Source organism: Tenrec ecaudatus, chromosome 8 (assembly GCF_050624435.1).
Source record: "Tenrec ecaudatus isolate mTenEca1 chromosome 8, mTenEca1.hap1, whole genome shotgun sequence".
In the NCBI taxonomy this organism is placed as follows: domain Eukaryota; kingdom Metazoa; phylum Chordata; class Mammalia; order Afrosoricida; family Tenrecidae; genus Tenrec; species Tenrec ecaudatus.
In genome coordinates, this window is record NC_134537.1 from 7114016 (window position 1) to 7131163 (window position 17148).

Below are 17148 nucleotides of genomic sequence, written 5' to 3' on the forward strand. Positions count from 1 at the left end.
ATGAGGGGCCAAGGAAGGAGCAGTCCTGCCGGGGTCTGAGGGATGAGCTGATGCCCCGCCTTGTCCGGTAGCGGGAGCGGCTCCTGCAAGGCCTGTGGGAAGGAGGGATGGTGCGCCCTGGAGAAGTGTTCAGAGCATGGAGCATGGAGGGGGGCAGTCAAGGGTGAGGGGGCAGGCTGCTTCTCCCGGCAAACACTGTACACAAAAACAGAAAGGTCATTGGTTCCTCTTGAAACAATCATTCCTGCACTGGTGGGGTTGACGCAGAGCCAAGGAGCAGAATGGGCAATGCTGATAGGTTTGTGTGTGTGTGTGTGTGTGCATGTGTGTGTGCGTGCATGTGTGTGTGTGTGTGTGCGTGTTCATGGCCCCAGCCCCTCACCTGCTGCCCACGGGAGCACCAGTACACAGGCATGTGCTGGCTCAGCGTCCTCAGCTGGCGTGCCCCAGGCACCTTATGGACCTTCATTCTCTCCAGTTGAAGGGTGGATGGTCCTCTAGACAGTCCGAGGAATGCTCAGGCTTATGGGAAGAAGAAGAGAAATGTTGAGGCCGCTGTCTACCTGAGGTCACAGGAGCCCTGGTGGCATAGCGTGGGCTACACAGGAGGCTGCTAACCGCAAGGTCAGCTCTTCAAACCCACCAGCCACTCCTCCGAGGACAGATGAAGTCGTAGGCTCCCATAGACAGTGATCGTCTTGGAAACCCACCATAGCGCACAGCTGTCCTATAGGGTCGCTGTGAGTCGGAACAGCCTGGAGGCGTAGTGGTTCACACAACAGGCTGCTAACTTCAAGGTCGGCAGGTCAAGCCCACCAGCCACTCCTCAGAAGAGAGGTGAAGCTCTTGGACCCCGTAAAGATTTACAGTCTCAGAAACCCCGTGAAGCCATCCTACTCTGTCCTGCAGTGTCACTTTGAGGAAATCTGCTCTAGGGTCATGGGTGGGGGGGGGCGGGGTTTGGGGTTTTCTGTGTGCAGGGCACTGAGCAGAGTGGTCACATTCACTCTGCCACGATCAGCTCTCTGAGCCACTCCTCATTATCAGCACTGGCCACAGCTGTTCTGCTTTGACTGTTCTGGTTTGCAGGTGACAACCAGGTGGCAGCCTTGATGATCTCATTTGGAGGCACGATGGAGATAAATAGCTCACTTGAGGCCAGACCCACTCTCCCTGTTACACATTCCTGATGACAAGCCACATGGAGCTACACTGATGCAGCCAGTGCCCTGGAGCTGGAGGAGCCACGTGGAGACCCACGTCAGGACCGGGGTGCTTCCACCACCACTGGATCCACAAGACTTTCCACCCACTGGCCTGTGATCTTCCTGCATTTGGCATCATTGCATGGTTGTGTGAGTCTGAAGAGGATTTATGGACTAGTATTGATATATGGCTAATATCGGACTTATGGACTTCATCTGGGCTGGGCTTGTATATGTTTTCTCAATATACAATTGCTCTTTTATATAAAACCCTTATGCACATAGGTCTCCCTGGATTTGTTTCTGTAGTCCACCAGGACTAACACAATTATGTTTCCTGCTTCTTCTGAAAGAAGATGCCTGAGTCAGAAACACAGGGGAGGTGGTGGGGGGGGATGTCCCTCACCTGTCCCCCTCCTTCTCAGCCAGACTCATTGTGGGTCCTTCCCCACCCTCTCTAATGTCTGACATCATGTGGGGAGTCATGGTCCATGATCCCCCACAGCAGGTGGGTTAAGTGGCTTGGGAAAGCACAGATTCAGGGCCCCCACCCCACACTAAGGCCCTGACCGGTCAGTCTGGGAGTGGAACCCTCCCAGGCCTGGGCATGGCTGCTCTGAATCTGGAGCTCTGAGCAGGCTGCGGCACTGGGGGGTGATCCGAGAGCTTGTGAACATCTGCCAAGGAGACTGGAGCCGGACCAGGGCAGGTGCTGTTGATGCTGCCACCCAGGTTCCTACACTCAGGTGTGACTTTCACTTCAGGGGCTTCCTGGTCGGCAGCAGGAACAGGGGACTGGATATCAGGGAGTTCACACCCAACCAGTGAGGGGTGGGCGCTGCTGATCAGATAGCCTGGCTCTCTCCATGCTTGGGGCAGGGAGCACCCCCTCCCCCCACAATGGGTTGTACCCCTACACTCACTTTCCCCTGGCTGGAATCTCATCAGCAATGATCTGTATTGGCTCTCTCACCCACCTCACCTCCTCAGTCCCTGCTTCCGGGACCTCCTCCCACATAAACCACTGTTTCGTGCCATGGTGTCGCAGACTCAGTGACCCTCTAGGACTGAGGACAATGGCCCCTGAAGGTTTCCAAGGCTGCCAGTCTCTACAGAGGCAGACTGCCACAGCTTCACGGCCCCCCAGAGCAGCGGGTGATCTGTACCGCTAACCTTGAAGTCAGCAGCCAAGTGCTCAACCTCTGTGTTACCAAGGCCCCTTCCACAGGAAGTGACCTGAAATATTTTCTGTGGGAGCACCCACACAAAGCTGCCTGTTGGGGTGCATCAAATGAGGAGGACTTTCAGCAGGACAGGGCCAGGGGAAGGGGAGCCTGAGCTGGACAGGGACACCTGCTGAGATTTTACATCTGGAGTGTTTTGATTCCTAGGAAGGCCTGACTTTCAGGGACCCACCACCCCAAAACTCACACCGATGGCCATCGAGTCGATTCCAGTTCAGAGACCCTGTATGGGTTTCTGGGGCTGTAAGTTTTTCCAGGAGCTGGTGGATCCCAACCACTTGATCTTGCGGCTAACCCACAGCAGTCTAACCCACGGCACCACCAGGGGCTCCTTCCAGGGAACCAGAATACACAAATCCGGCAAAACCACCCCACCCACTCGGGGTTGGTATCTTCGGGAATGTGGATTTGTTGTGGGCTGGGCCTGCATTTCTTCATTGCTTTTCCAGAGGCAATGACACTCTGCAGGGGACCCTCTTGGCTCCACCATCCCGGGGCATTCAGTAGGCTCAGGAAGTCACTGCACGTCTGTGTGTGTTTGTGTGTGTGTGTGTGTGGGGGGCATTAAAGGTAGTCTTTCATGTTAAGAAGGCTGCAATCACCGGGGTGATTTGCGGCAATTTGTGAGCACCTTGGAGGGGCCTTTAAAAGAAACTTTGATGGCTGGCCCTGGGTGGATTCACATGGTTAATACATTTCCTGCTTTGGTCAGGGGGCCCATCAATTCAGTCACCTGTCAGCCACATCTCTATCCCTGGCAGGTAAATCCTGCCACACGCCTCTGCTGTGTGCATGCCATGCTGCGGCTCTGCCTGACAATGCACACTTTCTAATCTGGTTGTAGCAGCTTTGGGGGCCTGTCTGGTTCTTCCAATAGTGGAAAGACGGTGTCAAAGGGGTTCTGCCAAGACCTCTCTTCTCTCCTATTCTGCCACCTGCTTCCTTCCTTTTCAAACAAACAAACAAACAAACAAACAAACAAACAAACAAACAAACAAACAAAGTATCTAATCAATGAGGTGGTTTAAAAAGCAACCCATGTCTGAATACCTGCCATTGTCCTTGGAAAAAACTGCCAAGGAAGGGTCTCAGCAGTCCTGAATGCTCCCCTGCAGCCCCACCCAGCTGTCCCCGGAACATGCTGCGTGGAAAGGGGAGGACAGGGAGATCAGTCAGCGGCTCTTTCCCCAGTCTCCCTGCACTCAGAGGGCTTCGAGAAGACTGGACGGTGGACTCTCAGATCACCCTCGAGCTCTGGGGCCCTCTTCCGGGCTGTGGTTGGAGGGAGGGTGGAGGGGGTGCAAGTTGCTACAACTCCCCGGGTGCACTTTCTTCATCTGTGAAATGGACGAAAGCTCCACATGGCCCCAGAGGCTTGCTGTGGGAGGATTCGGTGAGCGACTGTCTGGCTGGCGCTCAGAAAGGGTGGGCACACACGGAGCAGGCTCTGGGCAGATGCGAGTGGATCTCAGGAGGGCTTAGCCCAAACCGCCACTGTTGGCAGATTACTGGGGTGTGTCGTACAATCCCACGTGTATCTTCCAGGGCCGTCAGGAGCAGACCCCACGGTCCTGCCTGCTAACTGCAGAGCTTTGGAGAGGGGCAGCCTCTTTCAGTTTTCTGCCCACTGGTCTCCCTGTTACCCTGGGCCACCCTGGGTGACTGTGAGCAACACCAGGGGTGGTTGGGGAGAGAGCGGCTGGGGCCTGGTGGCTGGGTGATGGGATGGGAGCAGAGTTGTGGGTACTGTGTGACTCAGGGCACTTCTCCGACCTCCCTTGAGATCCTGCGGGCCTGCGTGGGTGCTGGGAGAGGCGATTCTGCAGGGCATGGTTCTTGTGAGGACTCATTGCCAAGGTGCCTGGGCTTCCTGGTGCCACCCGCCTCTTCCCCCCCATCCCCCCCACCCCGCAGCCTGCAGAGAGCCCTGCGACAGTCATGGGCACAGGGCCTGGCTCCTAGTACAGGTGCTAACCCCGGGGGCTGCAGTGGTTCAGCGCGCTGCGTGTGCAGGGCTCGTGGGTCACGCAGAGAGCCTGGCCCTCGCTCCCTCCCCGGCCTCTCTGCGCAGCTCCAGGAGGCAGCCTGGGGAGACCTGTCAGTGGGTTCTAAGGGGCGATGCCCATGTGCAGATCTGAGTTAGTACCCAGCTGATTTGAGCACCTGGAAAGGCAGCCCTGGAAACGCAGCGGATGAGCCGTTTGGACCCACGAGCCGCCTGTGGGGAATCACTGTGCATTTCTGGAAAAAGCGGCAGCCTGGGAAATCCTATGGGGTGGGTCTACTGTGACCTTTGGCATCGTTAGGGGGCAGTGGGTTTGGTGTGGGGTCGAGGGCGAAAGGTTGGACTTCTTTAGTACTGGATGTATCGAGGTGTAATTGTTCGTTCTCCACGCAGAAGGTCTTTTGCTTCCTGGACAAGCAATGGGCTTGTCTGGGCCACCCACCCACCCTCTTCCTCGGACTTTTCCTGGATCATCATCAGGTGGGCCTACTTGATAGGCCCACTGTGTTGACATGAGATGATGTAACCACCACAGTTGCTATGAATCAGCATCAACTCTATAGCAGAGTGTGGCTTTTAATGGCAAAAACCCAAAAAACTTTTCAGTTGCGACTTAGGTAGGACACTAAGCATTTCTAAACTAACAATGCACCAGTGATTAGAAAAACCCCGTATCCTGAAGTCTTAAGAGCCTGTGTTTATCTGCAACAGAATCAGTTTGCAATGCTTCATGCGAATGAAGCACGACAGAATCGAGCTACCTGAGCAACGAGCAGTTCTGACCCGAGGCCTCTGAGCTCCAGCCAAGGACACGGAGGCACGCCTGGGGTGCTGCCTGGTGTCATGCTGGCTGCACAGGCCGTCCATCTCCTCGTCTTGAGAGAGCCAGGTTCACCCAGCAAAAGGTAAACATCTCTGAACTCTGCTTACTGGATGGAAGGCAGCATGAGCCCCCCAGTGCACTTCCTCCTGCAGAATCGATCACACATCTGAGGCTCCCTGAGGGTAATTAATCTGGGAAGGTGGAGCTCCTTGCCAAGGGCAGGCAGGGGAGAATAGAGGCTGGAAGCAGAGCCACCAGTGCCTGCTGGGAGCTTTCCAGGAGGCTGTGCTGAGCCACGGGGGCCCAGGGAGCTTGCTGGAGTGGTTGACTCCCAGTCAGATAATTCACTTTGGCCGCGACTGAGCACCAGGGAGCAAGTTTTCGGTTTCTTCTTTATCTGCTGTGTGGTCGTCTGCCTTCTTGGCCCCGTGCGTTTTTCTGAAGCCTTTGAAAGCTAGATCACAGTTAGCTCCGGCCCCAAGTCTACGGCAGTCCTGGGGATGCACTGGCCTCCATGGTCCTGCCCCAGGGCAGCTCGCTTGGGTCTGAACACCCAAAAGAGATCCACTTTGGGCTTTGCTTTCAGAAGCTCGGCTTTTTCCCCGTTCAATGTTGGAGTTGAGAGTGCTTTGAGGGGTGTTGCGTTTTCTTTCTGGACCCCCTTCCCTTCCGTGTGTGTGTGTGTGTGTGTGTGTGTCTGGTTGGGGTGGGATGGCTGGGAGTGACAAGAAGGAAGTGAAGGCCCTGAGGTAATTAGTTTAATGTGACAACCTGGCCGATAAACACATGTGGGGTTAATTGAAGTGGGGAGGGATAAATGGATCGCCTTTCGAGTTCTCAGGTCTCTTGCTTTGTGATGGTTGGACCAGGGTGCACCTGCCTTACCCAGTCCCCTGCAAGACATCCCCAAGGAAAAGCTACATGGACCTATCCTAATGCAGCCCTAGGTGCTGGAACAGCTGTGTGGAGACCCCTGCCAGCGCTGAGATGCTTACACACTCACTGATTCGACTTTCCTCCTGCAGTCGGCGTCATAGTGTGTTTTGTGAGATGGGGGAGGACTTTGTGGATTGGTGTTGGACACATGGGTTAATATTGGACTCGTGGGCTCGGGCAGCACTGGGTTGGGATCTTTTCTTGCTGTGCACTTCAGCTTTATCTAAAACTCTCTCTTATACATGAGTTTCTCTGAAGTACCAGACTAACAACAGACCCCACCGCATTCAGAGAGGGTGGAGTCATGAGGAGCTGAGAGCTTCCACAAGGATGCCAGCTCCCTGCCCTTCTGGAGTCATGCTGTTCCCCACCCACTGTTTTAAGAGCGGAGCCAAAGCCAGGTTTGCTTTCAGGAAATCCAGCTCAGGAGGCGACTTCTTCCTGGGGCTTCCCGGAGGAGAGCTGCTTTAAAGAGCAGGGTTCCCTGAATGGCAGCCAAAGTTGTCTTAGGGCAGTGGTTCTCAGCCCTCCTCGTGCCGTGACCCTTTCATACAGTGCCTCATGTGGTGGTGACCCCCAACCATACATTATTTTCGTTGCTAATTCATCACTGTCATTTTGCTACTGTTATGAATTGGGTGACCCCTGTGGAAGGGTCGTTAGACCCCCCCCCCAAGGGGTCTCGACCCACAGATGGAGAACTGCTGTCTTGGGGGATGGGCATGCTGTACAGAGAGGGTGTCTGCCTTCCTCCCTGAGAGGGGATTTCTGCGTCTTCATTTTCTCTCCAACACATAAAAGCCCTGTCAGGGCCGGGGCACCCCTAGGGTGACTGACTTCCTTGTCACACCACTGCTCAGGCTCTGGGGGCCACTTCTGGGCTAGCTGGGACTCCCCATTGGGGATCACAGGACTGGAGACAGTGGGGATGGGGCAGCGCAGACCAGCTGAACTATTCGTCTTTACCCCCTCCTGCCTGGGCTCCTGGGGGACAAGCTTTTGGTCAGAGGAACTGTGTCAGGGCGCCCTTGGTGGAGCAGGGTTTCTGATGGAGGAGGGGAAGGCGTAGTGCGCCAGGCCTGAGCAGCACTGAGACCTCAAAGGGCAGACTGAACTCTCCTGGTCCCGACAGCAGTACCCAGCCTGGCAGGTCCCCCGCCATCCTTACTGGCACAGAAGCTGTGGAATTCCCAGGGTATGTGTCTGGTCTCTGTGACCGGTCTGCATTGTCCAATCTAGGAAAGGGTCTTTTTACAAAATGGCTGTCAATCCAGGATGTCACCTTGCAGGGGAAGGAAAACCTTTACTGCGGCACGGTGGAACAGCGTCCCAAGGGCAGGGTGGGTCTGCTTTCTGAGCAGAATGTGTTCACCCCAGAACAACACAGAGAGCCCCGGGGATGCCGAGGGGCATGCACAGGGTCCGAGAACACGTGGGTCACGCCCATTGTACTGTGCCACACACTGGTACACACGTGCTCCTCTGTGAGGACTGGCTGCAGCCTCATGTTCCGTCTGTTAGCGGGACACCCGGCCATTATGCAGTGAAGTCACCATCAAAGCCAAGGGTGGCAAATCCCGGGGTCATCAGCTGGCTTCTTGGGGGTTGGGAGCAGTCACACACTGTGGGGGTCAGGGGAGCGCTCCCTACACTCTAGGTCTGGGCACATCCATTGACAGGGCTCTGTCCGTTATTACTGAAGCCGCCCCAGGGCCCACCACAGCTGGCAGCTGATGGACACACAGGTCAGCCGGGTGGGTGGGCTCCTCTGGAAGCCCGGCCCATGAACATGCTTCTGGGAGTCTTGGGAGGTGCCGTGGGGTCAGGGAGTGTCAAGCCTGGGGTATGTGTCTGTGTGTGTCTGTGTGTGTCTGTATGTACATGTACGGTGCTACTGGGAGGGATGAATGGGAAGAACAGGATGTTGGGGTTGGTCCAGGGAGAAGGCAGAATTCAGGGATCCCTGTGGTTTCCTTGGTGACACCAGATAATAAAAAACAAAACAAAAACACACCACCAATGGATGCTGCAGTTACTTGCCGTGGCAATGGAAGGAGGGAGGCTCAGAAAAATACTCCCAAGACTTTGCTCAGAACAAGAGACACGGTCGTCACCCCAGCACTGGGAGACAGGGCGCACGAAGCGGGTCCCAGGCCCCTCCCTGTGTGTGCGGAGCGGAGAGCCGTGTGGACACAGACAACAGCTTCACAGTCCAGAAGGACGCTCCTTCTCACGAGCTGCTTCTGCAGCCTCCACGCTGCCGCCCGCAGGCCCACCTGGAGCCGTGCCACCTGGCTTTCCTGGTGGCCGCAGCGGACACAGCGGCACCCCCGGGGGTTTCCAACTCAGACAGCATGCACCTGGCTCCATGGTCCCAAACATGGGCTTGGCGTGGTTTCATTTGCCTGGGAGTAGAAGTCAAACCCCGGCAGTCCCCAAGGTCAGAGCCCCATCACGGGGTGGCACAGAATAAAGTCTACTGACCTGTCTATGCTGCCAGCCTCTTCACGGTCCTTGTTCTGGGTGCCGAGGGGGCAGTCTGGCCTCCTCCTTCCTCCTGCAAGATATTTCCGGGAATTGGTCATCCTCGCCATCACCCCGAAGTCATCCAACGTTTTCAGGTTCAGCCAGGACCAGCCCGGGTCTCCGTGGAGACTCACGGACCTGTTCTCTTGGCGCTGGGCTGGGAGACTGCAGGTGCGGGTGGGTGGCCACAGGGAGGGCAGGATGGGAGGTGGGGAATTCTGCCAGCCTGGGCACCCGCTGCTGGAGGCTTCGTGGCACTTGCGCACGCGTTGACAAAGTGACAGGGCATGGGCTAACATTATCACAGCACCCGAAGTGCCTCTCAGCTCTCGTTTGACGCAATGCTCCCAGTGGGAACGGGTTTCTGCGGGCCTCTCAGCATGGGTGGGGAGAGAAGACCAAGTTTCCTGTTTTAGGGTCTGGGGTGCTCTGAAACTGGGTGGTCATGATACCAGCCCTCCTCACCTCCACCCCCACTCCTAGAAGGAAAACCACAGGCAGGGGCATGATTCAATACTCTTTAGACAAAGGATGGAGCCCACGATCTACCTGCTGTTTGTCCTTGAACCTCAGCACCCCTAGCTGCAGACCTGCAAAGGCAGCGAGGCCAAGGGCAGAGAGGGCTTTCCAGGTGGGCTACAGGGGAGTGTGGGCGGATAAGACACTCCACACTAAGTCTGCCTTCCCGGCTATGGCAGTGACATCATCTCCTGTCAACTTGTGAAGGGGTGGAGTCTAGCCTGTCAATCAGGCCATAGCCAATGAGGCCTCCGTGTGGGCATGGCCTTCTCCTGAGGATTCTGGGAACTCCTGCCTTTCTCCACACACTCTCTGTGTGAGACATTCCTGCTGTAAAGCTACATGGACCCATGCTGATGGAGCCAGAGCCCTGGAGCTGGAGGAGCCACCTGGAGACCTTCTACCGCCACTGGATCCACAAGACTTTCCACCCACTGGTCTGTGATCTTCCTGCATTTGGTGTCATTGCATGTGCTGCATGAGTCTGAAGAAGAATTTACAGACTAGTATCAGACACATGGGCTGATACTGGACCTACGTGCTTGAACTAGACTGGGCTGGGATATTTTCTCAATATACAGTTTCTCTTTGATATAAAGTTCTCTCTTACACATGAGTATCTCTGAATTTGTTTCTCTTGTCCACCTGGATTAACACACCCGCAGACGGCAGCTCTGACCTCCACAGGCGGGCAGGGACCACATGTGTTCGGGAAAAGTCATTAGCTTCCATTTAAAGCATAACGCTCTCTGTCTCACCGTGATGAACACTCTGTCTTTTCCTTATTCCTGATGTGGATTCAGAAAAGCAATGTGAAGGGGGACCAACAAGGCAGCTTCCCCATAGCATGGATTCACGGGGCAGGCAGGGATGTGCTGGTGGTGGCTGCCTGCACCTGCCAGGGCTTGGAGAGGAGGTGCCTCCCAGGACCACTAGGAAGACATTCCCGAGCACTGCTGTCTTGTTCCGTTGGAGCTTGGGTCACCTGTTAGTGGGCTCACAGGCCAGTTGAGGATGCATGTGAGGTTATAAATAAATAACCTTGCTTCTTCAAGAGGAAGCACTGGGCTCAGGAGGCAAAGCTTATTGTCCCTCCTCCAGCCAGAGCTTCAGCTGCATCACAGAGCCCAGGGAGCAGGGTCGTCATTCAACACAACAGCACGTGTGTGTGTGTGTGCGTGTGTATGTGTGAAGCTCTGCCAACTCCAAAGAGCTCCTCTCCTCCAAGCCTTGCCCACTGTGACACACTGCAGGGCCTAGATCTAAGAGTCACACCAAAAAGGGACATGGGGGGCTAGAGGCCGGAGGGGATGCTGACACAGACACCCCAGATGCCTGGGAGGAAAAAGGGCAGGCTCGGTGCAGCAAACTGCCAATAACAAACTGCAAGCTTCCTCCGCTGCCCAATGGGGATGATCACAGCACACATCCTCCCTGCTGGTTATGTATGAAAGTCGCTGCCACCATGTCGATTCTGCCGACTCACAGGGACCCTCCAGGGCACAGGAGAAGCACCACCCCTGCTGTTTGCTGAGCCTCTGAACGATCTCAGGAACAGAAAGCTTCATCATTCTCCAGTGAATGGCTGGGGTGGTTTGAACTGCTGACCTAAGGGCTAGTAGCCTACCAGGACTCCTCTCCTGCAGAATGGGGAAACCCTACAGAGCGCCTGGCACAGTGAGCACCGGGCACAGAAAAGGGGCGCAGCCAGTATTCACCGTCATCACCACCATCATCCGCTCACCAGCAGGTACCCCTCATACCCAGAAGGCACCCAAGTCAAGTCCAGAAGTAGGCAGTTCCCACGGCTCTCAGATGCGGGGAGCCCAGGGCACCCTGGGAACAGCCATTCTCAATGGGCTCAGGACAACATGTGCGTGGAATGCAGTTACCCACCCACCTCGCCCCCCAATGATCCAACACCAGAAAGGAAGGAAGAAACAACGAATGGGTCAAATTAGAGGTATCCGGTTGACCCACAGCCACGTGCTTAGACCCTTCGAGTAAACTCCAAGAAGTAGGATGGAGAAGAAATAGGTAACAAATGCAGCACTGAGAGAAGCATTCTGAAGCCATTAAAGAGACGTGAGGGAGTCTTACTGCCCCCGTGGGTCAGGCATCGGGTGCCAATCATGAAACCCACCAGTGACACATACACACACACACACACACACACACACACACACGACCACCACCACCACCACCAGGAGGCAGATGAAGCTCTCTGCTCTAGAGACTCTCTGTGAGCTGGGGTTGATCTGACAGCAGCGGGTAAGTGACTTGAAGGGTTAAATGTTGGCACCTGGCTGCCGTGCGGTGACTCCATCATCCCACTGAAATCAGAGAGTCCGTCTCCATGGCTGCTTCTCCTGCCCTCAAGCCCAGCCTACCGAGTTTGAGCCCCACAAAGGTTCCTGAACTTCTAGTAAGGCTTGTACTTCTCGGGGACTCAGTCAGGGAAGTGTTCTCCGGACCTCCCCGGGGTCAGGGTCAGGGTCAGGGTGTGAGTGTGCAGAACACGCGTGATACAGCCCGTGGTAGTAACACAATCTAGTGTCAATTTGCGGAAGGGTGGAGTCGAGCCTGTCAATCAGGTTGCAGCATGATAACCCCATTTGGAGGCGCCATGGAGATAAATAGCTCTCTGGAGGCTAGCTACACACAGACTCTCTGCTTCATCTTCCTGGTGACAAGACACATGGAGCTGCACTAGAGACCTGGAGCTGGAGGAGCCACATGGAAACCCACACCAGCACGGAGATGCTTCCACCACCACTGGGTCCACAAGACTTCCCACCTACCGGCCTGTGATCTTCCTGCATTTGATGGCATTGCATGTGTTCCGTGAGTCTGAAGAGGAATTTATGGATTTGTATTGGACGAATGGGCTAATATCGGATTTATGGATTTAATATGAACTGGGTTGGGATGTTTTCTCAATATGCAATTGCTTTTTGATATAAAACTCTTATACACATGAGTGCTTCTGAATTTGTTTCTCCAGTCAACCCAGACTAACCCCACTGCCCCACTCCAACATCCCTACCTCCCTAAACCTCTCATTCCCTCTGCATCACGATAAGGGAGTTCTAGAATCTACTTCAATGAATATAGAACATTGAATCCAACTGTCAGTCACCAATCATGCCAACTCGGAGAGTAGCTTTTAGCTCCTCAAGTTAACACATTACATTCAGACCCTCTCAGGCTGTCCTCTGTAGCATAATATCCTGGATCCATTCCCACACCCATTTCCCTGGCTTCTGCCAACTTAATCAGAAAGCGCATCTAATCTTTTGAGAGCAGGAGTCATCTCCTCTGGGACTAGACCTGGCCTCTCTGGAGTGGCTTAGAGTATGAACTACCTCCTCTTGGGTCAGACCTTGCGCTGGCCTACCTGAAGCAGCCTGAGCTGGAATTCCGATGATGGCTCTCGAGACAACGAGATCTGGCAGGAGAAGTCGACGCATCCGCTGTGAGGGCAGCAGTCCCAGGGGGCTTGTTTAGGGAGGGTCACGTCAGACGTGTGAGCCTCAGGGAGATCTGGGCGTTCAGGGTTTCCAGATTGATCCTATTTCTACTAGAAGTGCTCATCCCAAGAGCCAGGGTTCCATGCTCCCTCCAATCACAGGCTCGGCTATCCAATAAAACACTTGGGAAACCTATGAATCCCATGGTAGTGCATTCCCCACACCCCAATTCTGGTCTGATTTTCAGCTGGTTAAGCCCCACCGCTGTAAGAACTACTCTCTGTTTCTCTGTGCCAGTCAGCTCGGAGGTCAGAATTAGTTCATCTTTCTTTCTAGACATCTTCCAGTGAGTCAGAAGTGTCCACTCCGGACACGCCATCCTGGCCACCCCCAAGGGATGATGTGAGGAACCACGGTGTCAGCGTGTCACACGGATTCCGTGTCATGAGTTTCCTATTGGCCAGAGGCTCAGCACAGTGTCGCAGGTCACAAGACAATCAGACCAGTGTGCCAGGATCCCATCTTCGGGGTGAGTTTCCGGGGGAAACTTTTGGTACCCCCAGAACAGATGTTGAGCATTGCGTTTTCAGAACCTGGATGCTCAGAGGCAGGGCCTGTGTAGTGGGGGCTGAGACCTCTAGGGACCAGGTACCACCTGGGTAGTGAGGTCACTCCTTCAGGCCACTCTCAGGAGGCAGTTTTTCCCTAAGAGGGTGAGGCTGCCCCTCGGGGGCGCTAGAACAACTGAAGGACAGTGCTGCCAAAGCAGATACCTACACCTTATCCTGGACTAAGGGCAACAGTACAAAAGCATTTAATTGCCAGGGCAAGCGTTGAGCTTTTTAATTTTCTTCTTCCCCCAAAAGGGGGCTACAGTCGGCCCAATATGTTTGGGAACCTCCATCCTAAAGGAAGGCAGAGGCTGGAACCCACCACAGGTGCCGGGACAAAGCACAGTTGCTGGGTTCATGCGGACCACAGAAAGAAGGCCCCTCTCTCCTCACTCTGCTGGCGGGGCCCGGCAGGAAGCCCAGCATTCAGAAGACAGTTTGCTGCTCAGTGAGGTCAGGTTGGGGCTCACCCACAGAAGTGGTGCAGGGCTTGGATTCAGAGCAGGGGGGCTTTTATTGGCTCTTCAAACCGATGACTGTGGGGGCGGTTCCTGGTCACAGTGGCGGGCGGCACCCCCAGGTCAGGTCCGCTGCTCCCGGGGTTCGGCCTACAGGCTGTTCACGACCACCAAGAGGGCAGCCACTGCTCTTCGACCTTGAGTGCAGCCTCTGCACTGAGACCCCCCGACCATCTCACTGGGGTGGGGGCGGGGGCTGGCAAGGCAGGCAGGATGGCAGGAGAACAGCCCTGGAGATGGACTCTCTGAAATCTGTGAGGCTGATGGAGCCACAGCGTAGCCAGGTGCACGCAGGTAACCACCCAGCCAGGCTTCCAGGCCGAGTGCATTTGCTGCAAAGGCGCTTCCCCACGAAGCCACTCTGCCCAGAGAGTCACCTGAGAACGACAGGGAACAAAAACCCAGAGGTCTACACTCACTCACACCGAGCCAATGCCAACTCAGGTGGCCCAACGACACAGGGTCGATCTGCCCAGGGAGTTTCCGAGATGGCCCTTTCTTCACAGTAGAAAGCCCCATATTTTCCCCGAGGAGCAGTTGTGCTGGTAGTTTTGAACTGCTGACTTGGCAGTCAGTGCCCAACGTGAAACCACACGACACTACAGAGAGGTTAAGACCACCATCACAGCTTCCTGTTTACTGGGCAAAAGACACAGCTGATGAGTCAGGACAGAAAGGCAATAAAAGTTACTTAAAGTGGAGGGTAGAGAGGGTGTGTGCCCAATCGTATTAACAAACCAAGCCACCTACGGCACAACCAGGTATCATTTTGCACCGATCTCACTAGGAAAAAATAAAAATCAAGATTAAAAAAACCAAATGCGGATACGATTTAACAGAAGCAAGGCCGTCATTCGTTCTGGAAAGAGTGCACTGGGATGATTCAAGGGAGAAAACCACCTGACTGTTTCCATGTAGCAACAGAAAAATGGTCACCTCCCCTTGGACCCAATAACCAAACCCTTTAGAATTCATCAAGCCCCCAGACCCCAAATGCTATACAGAGCAAACTACTAGTAAGGAACCTGATGACTTAAAAAAAAATTTGGGTGGTGGAGTCGAGGAAACACAGCTGCCTGAAGAAAGGTGCTAATAGTCACTTCTAACTTGCCTTCTGGTTTGGAGAAATGTATGACGTGAAACCGAGAATCCCGGCCTCTTAGATCGGAGTTGATGCAGGTCTGTGCTTGTACCTGTGAAAGTGCTTGCCTCGATGTCTCTCCCTGCGAGTTAGCCCTTACTTAAGTCTTCCCCAAGCACTTTGCTCAAGCGCTGCACCAACAAACAACACCCCCCCCCCCCACGGCCATCCCGTCCATTCTGACTCACACGACTGCTCCCATGGTTTCTGGAGATGAGAGCGGTGAGAGGGCTGCCAGCACTTTCGTTGTCCCCCGCTGTGGCTTTCTCCTGGGGTCTCAGCAGGTGGGTTTGCAACACTGACCCGAGGTGAGCACCCCGATGCTTAACCCACTGCTCCACCAGCGCTGGCGATGCCAGTGTTGTCTGTTTCACCCTGCAAACCACTGCATCTCCACTCCCGCTCCCCCACCACGCTGGATGATAGGCTCCGGGGTCGGAAGGCCCCGCTCAGCAGTGGCGACCACGGGCTGAAACACGCCCACGATTGTGAAGATGGCCCAGGACCGGGCCGAAGTAGACACGCTCACATCACCCCATTTAAGCAGAACTGTCCTCAGAACACATTTCCCTGAGGGCATTTGCTCCGCCCCCTCTGACCAGCCTCTGCCTGACCGGAGGTCACCTGTTTTAACAAGAGATGCTGCAAGTCTTTCTCTCAGGGACAGGTGTGTTCATGTCCTTCCCCAGACTAGGAGGACAGGCTAGTGGTGAAATCCAGGATTGAGGATCATAAACCAAGGCGCCTGAAACTTTACCTAAATATGCTGTTGGTTTACTTCTGTCAATACCTCTTAGTGATCTATGCATTTTAACTGGCTTTCCTTCTGCTTTCTGTAGTCCACCTTCCCTGAATAATAGAAGAGAGGCTTGGCCAGGGAAGAGGGGCCTGCAGTCTGGAGGAAGTTCCCCTTGAGCATTTCTGCTGCAGCCCAGGCGCGCCTGATATTACAGACCTCGATAGTCTAATGGAACATTGCAGTGGTTTTCTTTCATCCGAACCAGCAACATGGACCCTCTTTCACGGTGTTGCATGCGATGTCACCTCGACTCAAGGCAGCTGATGGCGTCTTGTCCCAAAGGCTGAGCACACAGACCTCCCCCGGCTCTAAGTAGCTGCTCCTCGGCTTCCTATGGCGAGTTTTGCCTGCGCAGACAGCGCTTGGGAAACCCACATCACCGACAGAGGAGGCCAGTGCTTTGATTTTACTTTAACACCGAAAGCAAAGTCACTCACTGCCATCAAGTCGGTGCCAGTGCATAGTGACCCCCCTTATGGGACAGGGTCGAACTGCCCTTGAGAGTTTCCAAGGCGGGAGTAGGAAGGCCTGTCTCTTGGCGAGCTTTCCTCTGGCTTCCTTTGGACATGTCAGTGGGAAGCACTAGCTGATTGGCCATCATGTTTGGAACTGTGGAGGGTCCGCGAAGATGCCGGGGAGGGGGCCCTCGATGAGATGCAGTGACACCATGACGACACAGTTGTGAGGGTGACCCAGCATGGGGGGAGGCAGTCTTCCTCCCCCTACACTTACAGTTTCCCTGGATCGGAACCCACAGGAGAGCAACATACACCCCAAGACACAGCCAAGCAGGTCTCAGGATCTGACAACAGGGTGGTGGGTAGGGAGGGGGATCGAGTTCCAGGCTCAGTCCTGGGGGGTGAAGGCAGGTGCCCTCCGGCTACAGACAGCCATCTGGCCCCCTGCAACCCCCCCGGCAGGGCTTGTTGGGAAGCAGAGCCTACAGTCCTCAGCCCCCTTCCTGGTCTCTGCTGCTTTCCCAGCTTCCCCGCAGGTAGAGGGAGCCCTCCCACTGCAGTCTTGCTTTTGAAGCACCTGCTCACACCTTGCTTTCAGAGTCAGAAGGGTAACTGCTGGAGAGAGGCTGCAGAATTCCCGCTGAGCAGAGGCTTAGACCCCAGCAGGGCAGCTGCCTCCTAAACTGCCCTGAGCTCAAATACATGCTCCTCCAGGGGAACCTGGTTCTGGGAAATAATTTCTCTCTCTCTAATGCTTTGAGCCTATTCGCAACCAGATGGCAACTCCTGGTGGCTCCTTGCTTCCCAGAGTGATCCAGGGGCTTCCTCAGGCCATTTCAGCTGTTATCTGTTAGGGAAGCAGACCGCCAGCCCTTTCTTCAGCAGCCCAGTTG

General features: G+C 54.9%; 1 long non-coding RNA gene across 1 annotated transcript in view; it reads right to left on the reverse strand.

Annotated features, from left to right (window-relative positions):
• Nucleotides 1-388: 388 nt before the first annotated feature.
• The window catches only part of LOC142454192 (uncharacterized), a 113816-nt gene continuing 97056 nt past the window's right edge, over nt 389-17148 (reverse strand). The window contains exons 3-4 of the long non-coding RNA XR_012785690.1: nt 8698-8770; nt 389-522 (exon numbers count right to left, since the gene is read on the reverse strand). This is a non-coding gene — a long non-coding RNA (uncharacterized LOC142454192). The remainder of the gene's footprint in view (nt 523-8697; nt 8771-17148) is intronic.